At 34.4% G+C, this 19,825-nt stretch overlaps 1 protein-coding gene across 6 annotated transcripts in view; it reads left to right on the top strand.

Moving 5' to 3' along the window:
- APBA2 (amyloid beta precursor protein binding family A member 2) overlaps positions 1-19,825 on the top strand; it is a 357,128-nt gene that overhangs the window by 136,661 nt on the left and 200,642 nt on the right. For 5 of the 6 annotated variants that reach the window (XM_051980953.1, XM_051980958.1, XM_051980956.1 and 2 more), the window contains one exon: positions 17,309-17,364. The exons of the other annotated variant lie outside the window; for it this stretch is intronic. The gene's annotated coding sequence lies outside the window, so the exon portion shown is untranslated. The remainder of the gene's footprint in view (positions 1-17,308; positions 17,365-19,825) is intronic. 6 annotated transcript variants of the gene reach the window in all.

A 19,825-nucleotide genomic window follows, 5' to 3' on the forward strand; every position in this document is an offset into this window, starting at 1 on the left:
ATGGCTGTGTGACTCTGGACAAATCACTTGCCCTGTTGGCTCAGTTTCACCTATAAAATAAGCTGGAAAAGGAAATGCCAAAACCCTGTGGTATTTTTGCCAAGAAAATGGCAAACGGGGTCATACAGAATTGGACATGACTAAAAACAACAATAAGTAATCTACCTGGCTAAGTGTAAGCATGAATTGGCATATAAAGAGAAGTGCCATTCTTTGCAAGAAATAAGCCCAGCTGAACCGTGTCATCCATCAAGGTGAGATGCTATCACCAATGGGCAGGAAGTTCATCTTAGAAGCTCATGAGTTTCAGATACCTTAGAGTTGTTCCTAGAACTTGAGGTAGCCATTCCTTCTCTGGAACCTGTGAATCTAAATACAAGTTGTAGGAGGAAATGTTGTATACAGGTTGAGTTTAAAATAGTTTCTTTATTGCTTAGAAATTCAAAAGTTTAGAAACATAATTTTAAAATCTTAATATTCTTATTTAGAATTATTCTGAGCATTGAATATTCCCTGTTTTACTCAGTCTTTGAATGTGAAAATGATGTGAGAAGTGATACCTGTTGGAAGAAAATCATATTTTGAAAATGAAATCCATTTTTCCACTTTATTTTCCAGTTGAGAAAATTCATATTTGTACCGTATATGTGGGGAATAATTGGTTTTAGTGTGAAATAGTTGACACTTCTAAGATCATGGCATAATATTCAATTTCTGGCTATTGCAATTTCATGTTTTACCTTCCTGCTTTTCCAAAAGCACCACTATTTAGAAGCTGATTATACGTGTTCTTCCCAAGTTTTTTTTTTTAATCCTTTCAAAAGCTAATTTATGATGCTATTGAGTCTTAAGTTTTGGACAGTAATTTTAAGTACAATGTTTTGTGAAATCCTTTGCAATGTTTTTTGTAATTTGTTAAGTTGAAAGCAAACTATGGTGTTACATGAACAGCACTCTGAAGACTGAAAGTATCTGAATATATAGTTAGTGTAGTTAGGATGATCAGAGGTGGTTGTATATTCCTCGTTCTTGAAGAGGACCATGACATCAGGGAAGTGATGCCATGATCTGCAAGTGAATTGTATTTAAGTGAAGGAGGGCTATCCTAGGTCACCTGCCACACTTTCTCCTCTAGTTACCTGGATCCAGTGGCAAGATAAAGATCAAGAGGACTAGAGATGGCCAAGGTTGAAATGGGAGATGTAGACTTTTTAAAGCTTCTTCAACAAGCCTCCTTTAGATTTACACCACACCCATTGAGTAAGTAACAATTGAGGCAAAGAATCTCCTCTTTAACCTAGTCTAAAAAAGTCTAAATGAATGAATGAATGAATGTGGAAGAGGAAGATACTAAGAGTTTTTGGCCAAAACAGAGATGATTGATATTTACATTCAATCTGAGACCTAACTACATTGTTAGCCCAGTTCTCAAGAAATAAACCCAACTACTATAAGGCCTACTTAGAACAAGTTTAATGTTAGGGATAGCTTTTGCAGGTATGGGTTTCATGAGAATGTCTGGTTCACTCTGGGGAAACAGAGAATTGGATCTAGTTTAATCCTTCTCCCAAATGACAACCTTTCAGGTGCATGAAGAAAGTTGTCATGTCTCTCCTAAATTTTCTCTCTGCTAAATATTCCCAGTTATTTCAACTGACCTTCACGTGGCCTATTTTCTAGGCCTTTCTCATTCTAGTTACTTTCCTTTGGAGCTTCCCCAGCAGGCCAGATGCTCAGAATTTTACATAATAATCCAGATGCCTAATCAGGTAGAATGTAATGGGCTGAGGCTTGAGTTGATGCACTGAAGTCCCAAGCACATGAAGCTAAATAGTAATTGGACCATACTCTATTAATATATAAGCTTGGAGAAAGAATGGCCCCCACCCACTCTTTGTGCAAGTCCTGATGTGTTGTATAGGAAATGACAATTTTGGTGGGTGGAGGCAGGGGAGTGGAAAAGGAAGGGGAAGGAGAGACTTTTGGGATTGCCTTGCCACGGTTTGCTCAGCTCACATCTCTCTCTGTTAGCTGGCTTCCTGTCGCAACTGTCCATATTGCTATCGCAACCTTTCTTGCCTATATTTGCTATTGCAATCTTTATTCACCTCTTCACTTCAATAAATATTGAGGATTTTTCCCTTAACCTGAATTCCTGACTCCGGCTGATTTTAAATACGCAGTCATTACAGTAGAATTTTTTTTATGAAAGCTTTTCATTTTCAAAACATATGCATGGATAATTTTCAACATTAACTCTTACCTTGTGTTCCAAAATTTCCCCTTCCCTTCTGTGTCCTTCCCCTATATGGCAAGTAATCCAATATATGTTAAACATGTGTAATTCTTCTATATATATATTTCCACATTATGCTGCAAAGAAAAATCAGATCAAAAAGGGAAAAATGAGAAAGAAAACAAAAAGCAAGCAAACAACAAAAAGAGTGAAAATACTATGTTGTGATCCACATTCAGTTCCCAAAGTCTTCTCTGGGTGGCTCTCTTCTTCACATGGCCATTGGAACTGGCCTGAATCATTTCATTGTTGAAAAGAACTACGTCCATCAGAATTGATCATCATAATTTTCTTGTTGCCATGTTCAGTGATCTCCTGGTTCTGCTCATTTCACTTAGCATCAGTTTATATAATTCTGTTCAGAGAGAATTTCAGAGAGATTTCTGAAATCATTCTGCTAGTTCTTTCTTACAGAACAATAGTATTCCATAGCGTTCATATACCATAATTTATTCAGCCATTATCCAATTAATGGGCATCCACTCAGTTTCCATTTTCTAGCCATTACAAAAAGGGCTGTCATGAACACTTTTACACATGTGGGTCCCTTTCCCTCCTTTATGATCTCTTTGGGATATGAACACAAGTGGAAATACTGCTGGATCAAAAGGTATGATAATTTGATAGCCCTTTGGACATAGTTTCAAATTGCTCTCCAGAATAGTTGAATCAATTCACAACTCCACCAACAATGTATTAGTGTCCAGTTTTCCCACATTCCCTCCAATATTCATCATTATCTTTTCCTGTCATTTTAGGGGATCTGAGAGGTGTGTAGTGATAGCTCAGAGTTGTCTTAATTTGCATTTCTCTGATCAATAGTGATTTAGAGCACCTTTTCACATGATTAGAAATGGTTTTAATTTCTTCATTGAAAATTGTCTGTTCATATCCTTTGATCATTTATCAAGTAGAGAATGGCTTGAATTATTATTATTATTATTATTTTTTTTTTTTTTGCTGAGGCAATTGGGGTTAAATGACTTGGCCAGGGCCACATAGCTAGGACATGTAAAGTGCCTGAGAGCAGATTAGAACTCGGGTTCTCCTGATTTCAGTGCTAGTGCTCTATCCACTGTACCAAATGACTTGGATTCTTATAAAATTGAGTCATTTTTCTATATATTTTAGAAATCAGAATCCTTGAATATAATTTTTTCTCAGTTTATTGCTTTCCTTTTAATCTTGTCTACATTGCTTTGGTTTGTACAACAACTTTTTATATAATATAATCAAACTATTCATTTTGTATTCAATAATATGCTCCAGTTTTTCTTTGGCCACAACTTCTCCACAACTCTGCTTTCTTCTTCTAATTTGCTTATAATATCATTCTTTATGTCTAAATTATGAACCTATTTTGATATAGAGTTTTAGGTGTGCTTCAATGCTTAATTTTCTGCCAAACTAATTTCCAATTTTCCCAGAAGTTTTTGTCAAATAGTGAGTTTTTATTGCAAGAGTCTTTGGGTTTGTCAAACACTAGATTACTATAGTCACTGACTATTTTGTCCTGTGAACATAACCTATTCCACTGATCAACTGCTCTGTTTCTTTATCAGTGGCAAATGGTTTTGATGATCACTGCTTTATAATATAGTTTTATGTCTGGTCACCTTCATTTGCATTTCTTTTTCATTAATTCCCTGAATTTCTTGACATTTTGTTTTTCCAGATGAACTTTGTTATTGTTTTTTCTAGCTCTGAAAAATAATTTCTTGGGAGTTTGAATAGTATGGCACTGAATAAGTAGATTAATTTAGGTAGTATTGTCATTTTACTTATGTTAGCTCAGCTTACCCATGAGCACTAGATATTTTTCCAATTCATTAGATCTGACTTTATTTGTGTGAAAAGTGTTTTATAATTGTGTTCATATAGTTTCTGAGTTTGCCTTGGCAGGTAGACTCCCAAATATTTTACATTATCGACAGTTATTTTAAATGGAATTTCTCTTTGTATCTCTTGCTATTTGCTGAACTTTGTTGATAATATATAAAATTGCTGATGATTTCTATGGATTTATTTTGTATCCTGAAACTTTAGTAAAGTTGTCAATTGTTTCTAGTAGTTTTTTTAGTTGATTCTCTATGATTCTCTAAGTATAGTAATATATCATCTGCAAAGAGTGATAATTTGGTTTCCTTATTACCCACTCTAATTCCTTTAATCTCTTTTGCTTCCATTGTCAAAGTTAATATTTCTAATACAATATTGAATAATAATGGTGATAGTGGCAAACTTGTTTCACCCTGATCTTATTTCGAATGGTTCTAGTTTATCTCCATTACATACAATGCTTGCTGATGATTTTTAAATAGATGCTACTGCTCATTTTAAGGGAAAATTCCATTTATTCCTATAGTCTATGGTGTTTTTAATAGGAATTGTCAAATGCTTTTTCTGCATCTTTTGAGATAATCATATGATTTTTGTTAGTTGGTTATTGATATAGTTAATTATGCTAATAATTTTCCTAATATTGAAACATTCCTGATATAAATCCTACTTGGTTATGGTGTATTATTCTGGGGATAACTTGCTGTAATCTCTTTGCTTATATTTTACTTAAGATTTTTGCATCAATATTCAGTAGGGAAATTGGTCTATAATTTTCTTTCTCTGTTTTGACCCTATCTGGTTTAGTTAACAGCACCTTACCTGTGTCATAAAAGGAATCTGGTAGAACTCCTTCTTTCCCTATTTTTCCAAATAATTTGCATAGTTTTGGAATTAATTGTTCTTTAAATGTTTGGTAGAATTCACATGTAAATCTATCTGTCCCTGGAGATTTTTTCTTAGGGAGTTGATTAAAAGCTTGTTCAATTACTTTTCGTAAAATAGGACTATTTAAGTAATTTATTTCTTCCTCTTAATCTGGGCAAGCTATTTTTTTATGTAAATTTGTTCTATAAATATTTTTTGGTAAATTTTTGGTAAATATTTTTGGTAAATATTCCTCCATTTCACTTATTATCAGATGTATTGACATATAGCTGGGCAAAAAACTAATTACTGTTCTCATTTCCTCTTTATTGGTGGAAAGTTTTACTTTTTCCTTTTTGATATTAACAATTTGATTTTCTTCTTTCCTTTTTCTAATCAAATTAATTAAAGATATATTTATTTTGTTGGTTTCTTAGTCTTGTTTTTTTAATCAATAGTTGTATTACTTTTAATTTTATTACTCTCCCTTTTTATTTTCCAAATTTCAAATTTGATGTATAATTGGGGGATTTAATTTTTTATTTTTCTAACTTTTTCAGGTGCATGCCCAATTCATTAAACTTCTGTTTCTCTATTTTATGCAAGTAAGCATCTAGAAATATAAAAGTTCCCCTAAGAACTGCTTTGGCTTCATCCCATAAATTTAGTATGTTGTCAAATTATTGTCATTCACTTGGATGAAATTATTGTGTCTGATTTGTTTCATCCACTCATTCTTTAGGATTAGATTATTCTATTTCCTAATTTTTGGTCTATTTTCTCCAGGCCTCTTATTGCATGTAACTTTTATTGAATCATGATCTGAAAAATGCATTTACTATTTCTGCCTTTCTGCATTTGATTTTGAGGGTTTTCCACCCTAATACATGGTCAATTTTTGTATAGGTTTCATGTACTACTGAGAAAAAAGTATATGCCTTTCTGTCTCCATTCAATTTTCTCCAAAGGCCTATCATATCTATCTTTTTTAGAATTTTATTTATCTCCTTAACTTCTTTCATATTTATTTTGTGGTTTGGTTTATCTAATTCTAAGAGAATAAGATTGAAATTACCTCTAGTATAGTTTTTCTGTCTAATTCATTGTGCAGCTGTGTTTTAACTTCTCTAGAAATTTGGATGCTATACCTTTTGGTGCATATATGTTTAGTATTGGTATTACTTCATTATCTATAATACCCTTTATTTTTTGATTTTGCTTAATCTGAGATCAGGATCGCTACCCCTGCTTTTTTTTTTTTTTTAACTTCAACTGAAGCATAATAGATTCTTTTATCTTCACTCAGAATATGTCACTCTGCTTTAAATGTGTTTTCTTGTAAACAACATATTGTAGAATTCTGATTTTTAATTTAATTTGCTATCTGCTTCTATTTTATGGGAGAGTTTATTCCATTCACATTCACAGTTAAAATTACTAACTCTGTATTTCCTGCCATCTTGTTTTCCCTTAGTTGTACTTTTCTCTTTGCTTTCCCCTTTTTGCTCCTTCCCAATATTTTGCTTCTGACTATCACTTCTCTCAAATATCCCTCCTCTTTTACAGCTCTTCCCTCTTTCTTATATCTTTCAACTCCTACTTCCCATAGGATGAGACAAGTTTCTCTGTGATGCTAAATATGTCTAATTTTCTCTTTTTGACTTAAGTCTGATGACAGTAAGATTCATACAATGCTCATCCCTCTCCCTTCTTTTCTTCAGTTGTAAAAGGTCTTTTTGTCTGTTCATGAAATGTAATTTACCCATTTTAATTTCATTTTCCTCTTCCAGTAGAATTCCTTTTCCTCTTCAAATCTATTTTGTAGGGAGTTGTATACTTTTTCTCTTTTGTCAAGTCTATTTTAAGGAGTTATATGATTTTTCCATTTAACTAAATCAATTTTTAAGTTTTCTTCAAATAATTTCTGTGTTTCCTTTTTCAAACTCTCCTGCAATGTTCTCATTTCTTTTCTCCATTTTCCTTCTATTCTCTTTTAAGATCCTTTTTTAATTCTTCCAAGAGAGGCTTGTAGATGGGGACCAACTCATGTTATCCTTTGAGACTTCATCTGGAGATGATTTGCCTTCAGGATTTGAAGTCTGTTCTCTGTCTCTATAAAAGTATCTATGGTCAGAGCTCTTTTTGCTTTTTTTGACCATGTTTAAAGTTTGAGGTTTGCTCTTAGGGCAAAGGAAAGATTGTCCCAAGCTTCCTCTATAGGCGTGCTCTGGAGCTGGTGATGTTGGTATCCCTCCTGTTCTGGGTAGGTGTGGCCAGGTACTGCGTTATTCCAGGGTTGAGAGTCTCTCTATTTGCCTTAGGTATTTGTGTTGGATGTCTCACAGCTAATTTGCTAATGCACTGGCTTCTAACCAGGACAGAGTAGCCAACACTGCTGTGTTTTGGCTGAGAGTCTCTTAGTAGATTCCCCAGTATGTGGACTCCCCACTGCCCTAGGAACCTGTGCTATGCCTGTGCTTGTCTACTTCACTCCTCACCTAGCCCAACCTTTTCTGAAGTTCTTCCAAAATATCTTCTGCTGCAAATGTGTTATACTCCAAATATTCATGAGTTCTGTCACTACAAAACCAGTTCAGAGGCTTGATCTGGTGTTTATTTGAGGGATACCATGAAGAGCTCAGGTAAAGACCTGTCTACTCTCTGCCATCTTGGTTTTGCTCCCTCATATAGAATTTTTCAAAGCCTTTAGAGCCCATAGATAAATTCATTAGAAATGAATATCTGAAAATAGGGAAACAACAGTAGATGAGATAATAGTAGAATGAGAGATCAGTCCTTTTGAATTTTGCCTAGTGCTTGCCTGTTCTTACTCTTTACTCCAAATATTCCCATGAATCACTTGTTTTCGGGAGATTTGGGGAAAGATACATGACTGCATTGGCTCTGTCTTAAGAAAATGGAGCCTGAGAAGATAGCCCTATTTGTTCTTTCATTATATTCTGGAACACTTTTGGAATATCAGAGGGTGAGCATGATAGATTGATGGTAGAGTTTGAAGGTAGAGAGGGTTGAACCTTTTTTTGTCTCAAGTCATAAGCCTTTTACCTTCTGGACAAAGTTTAACATTATTTGTGCCAACAAAAGGTATGCTTAGAGTGTTTGGTCTTACAACTCCAAAGTTTAAAGGAAACTTTGCTTTCATTAATTTAACTAATGTGGTTTACAATGATCCTTTAAACTTAACAGAATTAGGCAAAGGATGATTCTCTCCTTACTGAAGTGAAACCATTGTCCTCGTAACTGTTTCAAGGTTTCCAGGTGACTTCTTATTTCATCATTATGGCTTTTAAGCATGTCATATTATTAATGTTCACTATTATACATATTAGTAGCCTACTTCTTCTGTTGTCATTTTTCATATTCATAAGAACTTTTTTGCTTTTGTGCCCATAACCCAGGAAATCTGACCCGATATTTTTGTAAGTATAAAGTAATGTAGGAGAACCTTCAGAAAAGAACCAAGTTGATGGTAATCATTTCCTCCAATAAGACAAGGTCAACTTCTAAGGATAAAGTACATTACTTGAACTGTTTTCTAAATGACTTAATAAATGAAATTTTTCTCAAAAGGAAAATTAGGTTTAGCTTAACCATGACCATTTCTTTATGGACTAAAGGAAGTAAAAGAAAAAAAAATGCTTGAGAAGTTTCTCCAAGTAGAATTAGATGTCTAGTAACGGATGTATTTTTATTTCTAATCCAAATTTCACATGTAAAATAGTGCCATTATGTATTCACAAATTCCATATTGACTCTTTAAGAAGTGATTTAAAAAAAAAAACAATTTGTAGCATTTATTTTTAGGAGTGGGAAAGGAAGAGCATTTTTTTAAACTAATATAATGAAAATAGTGACTTTAACTAAATTGTAATCTTTTTCTTAGTGTATAAATTTAAAGCCACCAACTCAGATTGTAGTACTCAAGTTTTTGAAAGCTATTCCCCTTTTCTTTACAAAAATCATCTTTATAAGAAAGGTATTCCCACATTGGAGAAATGATGGAACTGTAACCATTCCACAGGAACCATGCAGCCCATTATAGTTCCCAGAGAAAAACCAAAATAAATTCTGGCAGGACTTTCCAAACAAGAAAAATTTTAAATCCCAGACTAGCAACAGAGAACAATAACCCCTTTAAGCAGTGAACCATATAAAATAATGCAGTGTTCTCTCTCTCTCTCTCTCTTTCTTTCTCTCTCTCTCTCTCTCTCTCTCTCTCTTTCTTTCTCTCTTTCTCTCTCTCTCTCTCAGGTATTGAATCATTTTTTAAAAGACTGAAAGACTTCTTTTAAAATCAACCTTTTCAATCTCCTTAGACTTCACTGACCTATTCATAGATGGAATGCTAGGCTAGTCAGAGCTATGTTCTTTGTTGCTAGGATTGAGGCTGAAGTAATCATGGGTGATAGTGGACAGTAGATAGAAATGACTGAGGTATTTTTGGTCATTTAAGGCTGGGAGATCAAGTCAGTAATCTTGAAGTTTAGGAATTTTAAGAAAGGCAAGATTCAAGGAAAGTAAAATTCCAAGGAATTGAGGACTGAGTCAGGAATCCAAAATTTAAAAATTTTGAAAGCTCCAGGAGAAGCTTTTTCAAGGATGAAGTGACATTATGCAGTACTAGATTTGGAGTCAAAGATTTGAGTGGTTTCACATCTTTTACCTACTGATTATTACTTCAGCAATTTAGGGAGTCCTTTAAACTCTATGGGGTATCTTTTCTCATCTATAAAATGAAGAGATTGGACCAGGGTTTAGATGACCTTTCAATTTTAAGTCTCTGATCCTAAGCCTCTAGAATGAACTGAAAACTTTATGGCACTACTGAGTATTAGGAAGCTTTCTTCCCCTTCCATCTTTGGAGATTTTCCATATTTTTAAAGAACTAGCATTTGCTGCTTTAGAAAATTTGGGACTAAATCATCAGATTTATATTACAGAATAATTCATGTATCTACAGGGGAAAGGAAGAGTCTTAGGGCCTGCCTTTCTTCCAGCCCATTTTAGGGCTAGGTGTCTTCAGAATCTTTCTTCCTGGGTCAGTGGTCAGTCCTCCCCACTTATTCCCTATTTCTAGAAGTCAATTGTTTGTATACATAAAGAATCAATAAACAAGTTATAGATAAAATTCTGTAGCTTTTGATGATCTGATGTTCTGGAGAAACAAAGAGCTTGATTTAAAACTGCCTTTGATTGAGGATTCTTTCTCCTACCAGAAATGTGCCAGTGGAATGATATAAAACTTATGACATTTTAAATGGCATCCTGTGAGAAAGTTAATTAATGCTGAAATCAAACGCTAACTGCCTTAGCAAACAATGTTTGAAATTAAAAAGAACCCTGTGATATTTTAAGTCATACAGTTGATGGATTTGGGTGTTTTGAATTGATTGTAAATTGCATTTTGAATACAATACCCTAAATGAGAAGTTACCTTTTCCCCCTTCTTAGCATTGAATGTTGTGTGTTTGCTGCATGTGCACCTGCTTGGCAAATTTCCTTGTTTGCATTTGAATTGAAATGTTTTATGCAAAATCCACCTAGAGTCCTCAAGAGCAGTGACTGCCTCTTGCCTTCTTTATAAAGGCTCTACACATAATGTAGTGCCTGGCACATAGTATTCTCTGAATAAATATTTATTATTTGGTTGACTGACCCTGCAGTTTGAGTAATGGCACTCTTTTTCAAGAAGCTACATAGGCAGCTTAGTGTAGTAGAGTACCTGGATTTAGAGGAGGCAATATGATATAGAAGAACCTGTAATTCTGAAGTTAAAGGATCTGTGTTCAAAATCCACTATGATACTTAGACATGGATAAATCACTTACTTTCTCAGTCCTCGGTTTCCCCCTCTGTAAAATGAGAAGGTAAGCCTAGGTAGCTCAAAACCACAGGTTCTAACCATTTTTTTGTGTATCATCAGTGCCATTGTCAATCTTGTTGAACCTACTACGGCTGTGGTTTGTTGCTTACATTCACAATAACTACTAACTTTCAATTAGAAGTTAGGAAAAGTGAAAATAGCATTCCCCCCCATCCAAGTTCAGAGATTCCCGGAGATTCCCCCTTGTATTTGGTGTGTGGATCTCATATTAAGAACCACTATTCTACATCTCTGATCCAAAGACTTGGGTTTTGGCAAGTCATTTAATCTCTGGGTATCTTGTATGTTTGTTTATCTATCTATCTAGTTATTTTTTAGATCATAAAAAGTTTTAGCCTGCTTTGGGCAAGGAATTTGCTTCACCACAGAACTTTCCTATGACATGACAAAGATATGGTATAATGAATGGAGAGGTTAATTTCAGTCAGGAGGGTCAAATCTAAGCCTGCCTCTTAACACTGAGTAGGTATGGAACCATAAGCAAGTTATTTCACTTAATCTCAGACAAATCTCACATACCCAAAGCTGAAATGGAAGGGACACAGAAGCTATCTAGTCCAATTGCCTCATTTTGCAATTGAGCAAACTGAAGCTTCATTAAAGTAACCTGATAATAAATAGCAGAATTGGACTTTGACCTGGTTCTTTAAGTCTATCAACAGGTATTTTCTTAGTACTTACTATATCTCAGGAATTGCAAGGAATACTGGAGCCATTCTGTTAAACAGATAAATTTATATTTCAAATATCCAGCCTTTTAAACAATGTGTCTCCCTGTGCTGTAATATATGTGTATGTGTTTTGGGTGAGAGAATGTTGTTATTTGGGTACACAGAGGGAGTTAACATGATAAGAGTTTCCAAATGGATGAATCTCAGGAACTTCATTTATACACACATATATAAACACACAGAGAAAGGAAGAAAGGAAGGGAGGGAGGGAGGAAGAGAGGGAAGCGAGGGAGGGAGAGAGGGGGGGTAAGAAAATAAAGAGGAGGAGGAGGAGGAAAAAGAGAAGACTAAAATGCACAAAACATGGAGAAAAGGACGTTTTAATTTGTTCTCATTTTAGGGATTATAAAAATTAGAAGGTTATTCCAAAAAGTATTATCAAGAAAAAGAAGGTTTGCTTTTGCTTTTGCTTAAATGAAGAAGACACATCAAGGAATTCTATAATGGAATGAGCAAGGACAATTTGGCCATGTTTAGAGAATTCGTAAATACTACAAGAAGATTATGGGGAAGTACAGCCTTATGTCAATTAAATCCTCAAAGGATCCTCTGCAGTTCCAGGCCTGTTTTCTGTTGGTCCCCTTCTATTCCTCTTCCCTAAGACCCCAGGGAGATTTAATCTATGTGTGCTTTTCCATTGTTGCAACTAAATTTTTTAATTGGTTTCCCCCCATTTAAGATTCACTGCAGAATGGGTTGTAGCTTCCTTATTTTTTCCCTGTCCTATTGTTACCTTAAGAAGCCCATGACTCTTTTTTAGGTATAGAGCTAGAAAAGACCTTAGAAGTCAGACGGGTCTAACACTCTTATTTTACAGATGATTTAACAGAGGCCCAGAGAAATTCTATAACTTACCCAGAATCACAAAGCTACAAAAGTCTCTGGGACAGGAGTTGAACCCAGGAATTAAGCCCATTACATTATAATTAGTAGATACAAGTGATAAGGTTTTGATTTAGGGAACCAAAATGAGATTAGGGTTTCTGGTGGTCAGGGAGTTAAATGATAAGGTCTGGTGGCACGTGCAGGGAACCAAAGGGAGAGGTTTGGCTCCCCAGCACTCCTTGGGATTCGGTGCAAGGGTCGGGAGTTTTGGGGATTCCCTTCTGTAGGCACAGTTCTCTGTAAAGGAATTTACAGACCCAAAAACCTAGATTGATTGAAGATATTTATTATAGGTTGGGAAATAAGGTAAGAAATCCTGACAGAGAAGCATAAAGTCTGGTTAGGGAAATAGGTGAGGATAAAGAGAGGATAACACTGGAAAAGAATATTCCAGTGGACAAAGGCCCTTGGTATCCCAAGCATGGCATAGCTGACATGTTTGGAACCTCTGCAAAAAGAGGATTTTAGTTTGGCTTTTTTATGTTGAATGTCCTAGTCAGGGCTGGGAGAACCCAAGTTGTCTCAGACCCAGTGGGGTCTGGGACAAGCCCAGATCTCCTATTGGAATTCAAAAGAATGTCTTTTGACCAGGATTTGTAATTGAATCAAAGGCTCTGGCATCCTGGAAAGACAACTTGTCTGAGGAGGATATGCCTCAGTCAGGAGGGGCTGGGAATCTGAAAGGAATCACAGATCAATAGGAAATGCAGTTTCTTAAAGGAAACAGACTAGAACCATTTAAAATAACATACACAAGGAACATGACTAGAAGTCCAAAATATCTACAATAATTAAGTATCTTGTATTGTTGTTATTTGTCCTTTCTTCCTGGAACAGGACCAGCAGGGAGGTGATACCATGACTTTCATATGAATTGAATTTAAAGGAGGAAGGGCTGTGCAAGGTTACCTGCCTCACTTTCTCCTCCAGAGCCATCTGGGTCCATGGGTCAGATATACATCAGGACAACTGGAGAGGGCCCTGGATGAAATGGGATATCTTGGTCTTTTTAAAGTAGGGTCTTCAACAAATCTCATTTTGACCAGATACTTTGTGTCATTTTAAACTTTAAGTTGATTTAAATCAATTTTTAATGTCCTTTTATTAGCCAGAAAAAAAACAAACATTCAATTCACTCTGTATACAGTGCACAGTCCCACTTCTACTACTAACTAAATTATCTCAGTCAAGTCACTTAATCCTCTCTGGGTCTCTGTTTCCTGCTTGTTAAAATGAGGAGATTAGATGAATTGATCCCTAAGGTCACCTTCAGCTCTAACTGTGACTGTGGTCTCTATCTTGGGAGTCAGTTTTCCTGCAACCATCTATCTCTCTTTTCTTTCTGGGACTTATTAATTTAGTCTTTCCCTAGTATCTACTTCTGTCTTGCAAGTGGATCTTTAGATGCCAGGGTAGAACAGTGGTGACCATAGATGTCAGTGATGGATCATCAGCTTATGTAGAGTTTCACTCTTATAATCAGAGAAAATTTCGGCTCTGTCACATCCATCTCAATAAAACAGATACTTCATAGAATTTGAGAGTGAATTAAGGTTAAAACAAAAAGTAGGAAGTTTTGTTTTATGCAATACAGAATAAATTGTAAAACTTATTACCCCAGATTGATATTGGTAATACCACTATGTCTGGGAACCAAAAAGTAGTCTTTAATGGCTGTAACTGAACATAATTGTTTTTTTGGGTTCTATGTTTGACCCTGTATTAGTTAACTTTTTAAAAAATCAATAACATGATGAAGAAATAAATGGCATAATTATCAATTTTTTAGTTAGGAGTGTTAGTTAACATACTGAATAACAAAAGTCAGGATTCAGAGTATACAGATAGGCTATCTCACAAGATGAAATTCAATAGGGGGCTTCTTTTTAATTCTTTTTTTTTTTTGTATGTTAAAATGTTCATGTTTGATAATTGTTGAGTTTACAATAAAAACATGTTGAACAAAAATTAATAAGGGTAAATGCAAATTTCTAAAGCTGAGGCAATGTTTATTCACTAGCATAGTGTGGGAAAGGTGTGGTTAGACTAAAGTCCATGTGGAGAAAAAAAGATTTGGGCATTTTAGTAGACTTCTAGATTAATATAGGTCAACAGTATAATACGGCAGCCAAATAAACTAATGCAATCTTAGGCTACATGAGGAGAGAGAGTGGGTATTGAACAAACTAGGTGATAATCTGGCTAAACTCTGCTCCATTTACACTGCATTTGAGGCATTATGTTCAGTTTTGGGTGCCATCAGTCCCTGAGGGAAGGAGGATTAAACTGTTAAAAAGCTACTCACCCTTTCTCTCAGCATGGCTATATCTATGGAGTATCCTTAATGCAACCACTGGAGTATCCTTAATGCAACCATTGATGTATGGTCCCCTTATCCTCACTTCCAAAATTTCCTTAGGTCAACTGTTTTTGCTTGTGTTGTAAAATTCTAATTATGGCTCTGGTCATGCTATTTACTATAACTTTTTGAAGAAGAATTATTATATCAAAAAGAAATTAAATTTGTTTTATGAAGCCTTAAAGAGAAACAGTAAGAGGGTAGGAGTGGAAAAGTTCATTTTGATATAAGAAAAGCTTCCTAATAATTGGAACCATCCAGAAGTGAAATGGATTACCTAGGGAGTAAGTAGGTTAACTTTTTTTTTTTTCTGAGGCAATAGGGGTTAAGTGACTTGCCCAGGGCACACAGCCAGGAAGTATTAACTGTCTGAGACTATATTTGAACTCAGGTCCTCCTGACTTCAGGGCTGATGCTCTATACACTGCACCACCTAGCTGTCCCCAAGTAGGTTAACTTTTACTTGAGATCCTCAAGGGAAAATTGGGGATGTTAAGATTATAGAAGAATTCTTGGCTTGGTTCAGGCTATACTAAATATATGCTAAGCTTCTGTCCAGCTCTGAGATTCATTGTTTCATGTTATGAATATGTTTATTCAAAGGGGATTTGTGAGTGAAAGATACATAAGTAGCCAATAATGGAAGTTAAGGTATGCCTAATCTTTTAAATCACCATATAATATAATTCTAGGGCAGCTAGATGACACAGTGGATAGAGTGTTGGATTTGGATTCAGGAAGACCTGAGTTTAAATTCAGCTTCAAACACTTACTGGCTATGTGACTCTGGGCAAATCACTTGACCATATTTTCCTCAGTTTCCTCATCTGTAAAATGAGCTAGAGAAGGAAATGGCAAACCACTCATTGCCAAGAAAACCCCAATGGAGGTCATAGAGAATCAGACATAAGTGAAACAATTGAACAGTAACAGAAATATAAAAAATTTTCTTCTTCTATAATATCCATGTTGGGACATTTGTTGAGAAAAGAATACTAGGATGGAAGAGTATGATTTTTATCTAATTTTGTAAATCTGTATTTCTCTGTACAATAATATTTGGCTTATTTTTATTTATTATTCTATTGAGAACATGAAGTCATTTAAGATAGTATGATCCTATATACAATGGAAATATCTCAACAAGAACATCTAAGTAAAGAGAACAGAGATCTTTACTGTATTGAAAATAAAGTTAATTTTTTGGAAGTTAGTTGCTTTAGAGAGAAACATAGTGTTGTTTTGTTGTGAGTCAGAGTAATAGGTGACTTTGCTTCTAAGATAAAACCTCGCTGAGGGACTTTAAGGAGCATAAATACATAATGCCCCAAAAAATCTTCAGAAGCGGACATTTTCTCAAAATTGTATTTTGTCTCTATAATCTTTAATGCTGTTTTATGGTTAAATGAAATTTACAAACACTTTAGAGCAGGTTTAAAATTTAATTGGTATGTGACCACTTTCTTCGATTACAAGATGCTCAATTTTTTTTTCCTTTCCAAGAGCCGTAAGGTTATGAGGAATTGTTTCCCTCTAGTCACCAAGTCAGAATTGGCAGATTTGAATGAATATCTCTGTGGGATAACTGACAGGTCTTAAGCATACTTTTTCCAAATGTGTGATAATTTATTTGCCAGCAAGAAGGAAGAGTCCTATTATTTTCTTTAGGATTTGATGAGAAAGACTTACTGCTAGTCACCAGAAATTTTTGAGAAAATTGAAATTGGGTATCTTTTTTCCTAAGTTTCTAGTTGCAAAAAGATCCATAGATGTGAGACAATATGTTCATACCCTAAAGCATTCTATTCAATACAATTTTATTATTATTAACATCATTATTGTTGCTGCCATTTTGCCCAGACTTATAATTGGTTGCTTCCTTATATGTCAGTAGAATCAAATGTAATTCTGAGAGGGAAAGGAAGAAAAGAGAGAAAGTAAATATCCCTCTGTGACTGTTAAGTGCCACTGAAAAATGTCAGAATATATTTAATCTCTTGAAAAAAATGTGACAAGATGACTTCATTCCTCATTTTCTCCCTCTCCTCCATATCTTGACAGTCCTGCAAAATAGAGTTTAGGCTTGGGGCATTAACTTCTGTTATTTTTGGAACATACATATTCATAAGGGTTTAAAGAATAACTTTCTTAAAGAAAGGATATCTATTAATTCCATTCTGATGCACAAATTCATTGGCAAATCAATGTTTTTAAGACAATATTATATGATAAATGGTTATAGAAACTTTTTTATTATTATTAGTCCACAATGATTTCTGTTCATCTCATTAGAATTTCTCATTTTAAGATAATTCAAAGCAGTTGACTTATTTAAATTTTCAAAATTAAAATGTTCAGCTGATATTAAATATCCTATATCAGTATTCTGAAACAAAAGTAATTCTTTGTTTTAAAATTTCTTCCAGGAAGGTTTCATTGTCACGAGATTTTTGAAGGCATTACCCACACTACTCAATTATAGGTAAGAAAGAAAGAAGATGGTTTCTTTGAAATGAAATTTCTTTTTTTTATTCTAGATATATTAGAAACAACTTATTCATTACTTTATTAGAATCATTTTGAACTTTATTATTATGGCAATATCATTTTCTGGACAGAATAAAGATAATTAGCATGTGATTTAATATTTTTTCTACTTTATAAAATGATTCATGGTTGTATTTTTATTTGATTAGTTACAAAGATTAGGAGTATGGATTTGTAAGTCTTATTTGCAACTGGTATTGACTGACTTTATGATCACAGATTTCTCTTCTGTGTCTTAACTCCTCTAATGGTAATTCATACAATCACATGTTTCTGTAACCTCCCCACCATGTACCAAATAGGACTGAAATACAGCTTGTTTTTAGATGAAATAACCATTTGGAAACATTGCCCAACATTTGTTTCAAAATAGTGGATGGACCACAATTTAAACGTAAAGTATATCTTGCTAGCTTTTGGTAGAATCTCAAATTTGTTCAAAAACAATTTAGTTCTCCTAAAGTTATTTGTGTGATGAACAAATATATATGAAGTGCCAAGCAGTTGAATTGAAAGAGAGATTTTTCTTCTTAAAAGGGTAACAACATCAGGAAAGGGGAATCTAATCTCTCCCATGAAATTATAAGTGCAGGCCTTTTGAGTCATATAAATTTAGAATATATTTCTATCATTTTTTATTCTAGAATCCTTTTCTCTTTATTATTATAGTAGAACAACTGTTGGATTAGAAATAAGAAGACAAGAAGTTCTAGTCCTACATCTGTTATTAATTGGCTGTATGCCCTAGACCAGTAATATTGAACTCACATAGAAATGAATCACTACATACTAGTCAGGTGACTAGGTAGTACAGGAGATAGAGTAAGTCAGTACAATTTCTCTTTCTAAGTTCAAATCTGGTCTCAGAAATTGAGACCTAGTTCAGTGACCCTGAACAAGTCACTTAATCCTTTTTGCCCCAAATAGAGTCACAAAAAATTGGAGATGACTGAAATGACTGAACAACAACAAAAATATTACAAAAGGATTCCTGCATTCCACATGAATTATTTAGTTAAATATTTACTAATTACATTTTAATATGGTTTGGGGCAATACTTGGGAATGTTTGGGGCTGCATGGGTTCCACAGACTTTGTGTTTGATGCTGCTGTCTAAACCTCAATATCTTCATATGTAACATGAGTTTGTTGTTAAATTCCCTTCTAGCTCTAACATTCTGTAGTTCATTTTTTTCTCTCATTTTTCTCCTATTTCTTATTTCTTGTTTTTTTTTCATTTTTTCTCCCTCTTCCTACTTGCTTACTTTATCATTAAGATACTTTTTAAAAGTAGTTCTTGCTCAACTTTTTTTAAACTCAACAAGTTTTAACTTAAACATCTCATTTTAACCCCCATATTTTATTCATGGAAACTGAAATCGAATATTGTCTCATTTGGGAGCTATATGAAACTTTTCTTTCTCTGTAGGATTTTAGATCTTCATTCCCTCTGTGTGATTATTTTCCTCTTTTGTATTAATTATGAATTAGTTTTTTTAGAAGAACCATTATGACTCTAGGTAGCACATAAGCTATTAAAAATAAACAGAGAGGAACCAGGTAGGTGGCGCAGTGGATAGAGCAACAGCCCTGAAGTCAGGAGGGACCTGAGTTCAAATGTTACCCCAGACACTTAACACTTCCTAGCTATGTGACCCTGGGTGAGTCCCAGTTGCCTCAGCAAACCAACAAATAAATAAATAAACAGAGCTTAAGAAATTTTCTAAGGAAAATTGTGTACTCTGCATGGTGAAACAACATAAGTGAAATAGCAAAATCTGCACAGTATCCCTTAAACAGCTAGTAAACATGCAAACCTTTTAGGAAACTCAGTGAGAACACAGTAAATAGCTTGTGTCACCTGTAATTTCCTCTTCTAATATGAAAAATTAGTGTCAAATATGTGCATGCAATTCAATAGTATTTGGTGAGTTATGGTGATGGGAAGAATAAAACCTATTATTAGAGTCTATTCCCTTCTCCAACTTCAGGCATATACACATTCCATTTCAATATTATACTGAAAAACACAATTCTTTTCCTCTGAAATTGCCATTCATTCCATAGGAATTGTAGTCTTATTTCCTCTTCATTATTTCTAGACTGTACTGTGATTGGGTGTAGAGGATCTGATTTCAGAGAAGGGGCAAGTAAAAAGTAGCATTTTTTGACACTGTGTAGATGAGAGAGACCTGGTCTAAGTGTTAAGACAATGTCCATAGTTCTCTTCCTGATTGGCTTTGTTAGTTCATCAATATTCACAAGGAATATTTGATAAACTATTGAAGATTGAGTTGAATTACATGTACTATGTCACATACTATCTGTCTTGCCTATTTCATTAGATGAGTTAATTAGTTGGTTAGAATATCAGTAGCCAGTGAATCTAATTTGG

Source organism: Antechinus flavipes, chromosome 2, assembly GCF_016432865.1.
Source record: "Antechinus flavipes isolate AdamAnt ecotype Samford, QLD, Australia chromosome 2, AdamAnt_v2, whole genome shotgun sequence".
Taxonomy (NCBI): Eukaryota; Metazoa; Chordata; class Mammalia; order Dasyuromorphia; family Dasyuridae; genus Antechinus; species Antechinus flavipes.